This window comes from Pinus tabuliformis, chromosome 3_2 (assembly GCF_031772625.1).
Source record: "Pinus tabuliformis cultivar Carrire ecotype Pingquan chromosome 3_2, CPIR1, whole genome shotgun sequence".
Classification (NCBI taxonomy): domain Eukaryota; kingdom Viridiplantae; phylum Streptophyta; class Pinopsida; order Pinales; family Pinaceae; genus Pinus; species Pinus tabuliformis.
This window is the reverse complement of record NC_142302.1, coordinates 933,620,055-933,623,607: the sequence shown is the minus strand read 5'-3', so window position 1 is coordinate 933,623,607 and position 3,553 is coordinate 933,620,055.

Sequence of the window (3,553 nt, the reverse complement as noted above, 5' to 3'; positions counted from 1 at the left end):
TAGAAGTTGTTTGGATAGACACCTTTCAGGCTGCTCTATGGCATAGAAGTTGCGACGTCAATGGTGTACACTATGCCTATTCTATGGATAGCGGTGTTCACAGGAATGGCAAACCATGAAGCCTTAGAAGAAAGGCTCGTGCAGCTAAAAGAGCTAGAGGAAGATAGATTCTTGGCTGGATTCCATCAAAAAGTTCAGAAGGAGCAGGAAAAGTCATGGCATGATCAACACATCAAAATGTGCGCCTTCAAGGTAAACAATTTTGTTTTATTATATGATAGCAAGTTTGATAAATTTCCGAGAAAATTTCAAATGCATTGGCTGGGGCCATATGTGATCAAGGAGATTACCGATGGTCAAGCAATTTAGCTTGTGAAATTGAATGGAGATCCATTTCCCGAAAAGGTAAATAGAAGATGATTGAATCCATATACCGAGGATTCAACCATATGACTATATGATGGTAGCACAGTCTTAGCACTCTAAGTAGTTACAAGGATGTGCAGAACGATAAACTACACTACCCGGGTTGTAGAGCTATGCAACAAGGGGTCTGCACAAGATGGACAGGTGTCACAGTGTCAACAAGCGCGTGAACTAGGGACCTGAGCTACACAATGAAAGATGGCGCAGTGTAGCCAGAAAGTGACCGTCATCGTCACTATTCATGATTTGACAGTGAGAAAACGACTAAGAGGAGTGGGGGGGGGCATCTAAGGCTGAATTTAAGAGCGACATCTTTGAAAATATGCCACCAATATAGCATTTATGAGAATATTTTGGGGGGAAGAGCTGAATTTGAATTCAAATATACCTATAAATTATAGATGGCCACCCAACGAGAGACACTTTGCATTCGAAGAGTTTATGTGTTGCACTGTCTACTGTGAATGAAATGTGAGTTCTTTAAGGACTTGGTAGCAGTTCTGTGTTTGATAAGTTACCTAAGGAAACCCAATAACTTATTAATAGATTCATGTATGAACCCATGGAAACTGTAATTGTTGGAGGGTCTATTGCCTCAGGTAGCTGTCCCTAAGGTTGTAAGTATGGAGGTGCCCGTAGCAGTGCCAAAATTGATGAGGTAACCTAGGCCGAAGCCTATGCTGGTAGGATAGGTTCCCAAGGTAAAGAAGGAGAAATAAAACAAGTCACTATCGGTGCGTGAGTCATCAAGGAAACATTAGAAAAAATAAAATCCAACCATGCAAGATAATGGCAAAGTGGTCAACCTAGATGGCGATGAGGGCATAAAGGAAATTGATATTGAGGGGGTAGGACCTATTTTGAAGCTACCATAATACATCCCTCGATGACATGCCAAGGAGAAGGTCCCAAAGGACCTAGATGAGGGAAGGTTTCTCATTCATACACCCCTGCTATTAGAGAATATCACATTTGAAGGTTCGCGCTTGGTGCGCATCCCACATCTAAAGCTTGAATATTGGGACTAGGGGGACACTAACCGGTTACCCCACCTGGAAACTCATAATTTCATGTAGTGAGTATTCTACAAGCAGTCTGGTGTCACTACGCCGGAGCCGGTGAAGTGGATTCTTGGGGTGGAAAAGGCATAATTGTTGAATCTGCTATGGGTATTGCATTACCACCGCACTCCCATAAATTTGATTGTTATCAAACAGTTAATGTGCCTGGTGCACGAGGGGTGCCTATGGTTGGACAAGTTGATCCCTATAATGGACATGTTGATCCATAGGATCACCTTACTACCACATTCAAGACTAAATCTGGCCAAGTCATTTGGCAGAGAAATGGGCAACCGTGATCTTGCCAAGTGGATGAAGGACAGGTTTAATATTGTCAAGAAGCCGTGCAGGTATTCAATTTCAAGCATAACTGACCTCACGGGGAAAGTGGGTACCTAGATATCAGTTGGAAAAATAATGAGAAAGTGTCGCACGGACAAGGTGTCTGCACTAGTTGTTTCACTAGTGGCTTAGTGGGCAGACGACATACAATTCAACTAGGCATGCTACTTGTGCAGCGAGTTCATCGCGAACTACCAGGAGGCACAGGAATAGAGCAAGACGTTTCCCTACTCATGGATTACTTTCGATTGTGTTGGTCACATGGAATTTACCGAAGCATAACCAATTTCCTCTGATCATGCTAGATTTGCTAGAAGCAGCAAAGTTTGCTTCGCTATGGGCCAAGAAGGATGCTGACTAGGTCCAGGAGAGCAAGGTATTTTGGGTATTGATGGAGATGAGCAGTAATATATCCATCAACTGAAAGCCATGGATGTCACCAGCCATGTTCGAGTAGCTATCTGGGTATGTACATTCCAAAGCAGCTTGCCATTGTATCTCTATCCAAGTGCAAAAGGACCCAGAATAGAAGTGGTATGATTTACCATACCTGGCAATAGATAATGCCATTGCAGCATTCCTCAATCATTGGACATCATACTAGTGCATAGTATCTAATTTATCCATCGAGACTAGTAAGTCTACAGAAAAGCATAGGAAAGAAGTAACTCGATTGAATGTTTAGCAGTTGGCTAAAAATCGAAAGAAGGAGAGTGAGGAGAAGGCTCGAGCATAAGTGGAGTGCACTGCCAAGGAAAAGGAGGGAGAGCGTGAGTCTAATAGAAGTCAAAAATCTCCTTTTCCACAAACAGAGGAAGACGAGCAATTAGAACAGGGTGGTGGAGATCTAGAAAGCACTCCCTTCTGGGTGAAGCACAACAGGGAACAGGAAAAATAAGGACTACGAAAGAAGTCCAAGGCCACTAATTCACCACTAGACTCAATCACCTTGATAGAGGGTGACTTGGATGGCATTAAGGATAAGGTAAGGGATACAACAGCAGAACTACTATAGTAGTTTGAGCAGCCGCAAAAGCAGGCATTAGGTTCCATTCATAGGGGTTTGTGCGAGATGAAGATCCAAGCCACTAGACTACAAAGAGGTGCAGGGTTGAGCAGCACGACCTCAACTAGTTTAATGTTGGGTACAATGGACACAACAGAGTTGGTTTGCTATGTGGATATCTCTCAAGTCATGCTGCTAGATGGTTCTTTGAGCATAGAGGCAGAAGCCGACAAGGTTACTGTCAATGCGCTGAGGAATGTTGGACTCAACTCAGTCGTGCTCCCCAGTGAATTCCTTCAGATCCTACAAGAAGGTGCCATTGAAGAGCTTAAGGCCTAAGAATAGTGCACACTATGCATAATCAGTGAGCAGAGAATCAACAATGAATAGATATTTTTTTAGAAGGTAGTCACACTAGAAGAAGAAGGTTCAAGAGAAGAATGAGCACACTGTCGTAGTAGTACTTGAAGCATGCATATCCATTCTAGAACTGCATATCCCGGAAGAAGCGTCAGTGGAAGCCAAGATTCAGAAGTTGGCTGCAGGTGTGCATGATACAAAGACCGAGATGGAAAAGGTTTAGTTTGATCTGAACCTAAAAATCACAAAGCTTGAGTTGAGGACACAACCGTCAACTCCACCAGAGGTCAAAGAACATCATGAAGCTATTGTGAGGGATGGAGTCGCTAAAGTAGATGTCACGGTGACGGAATGTACT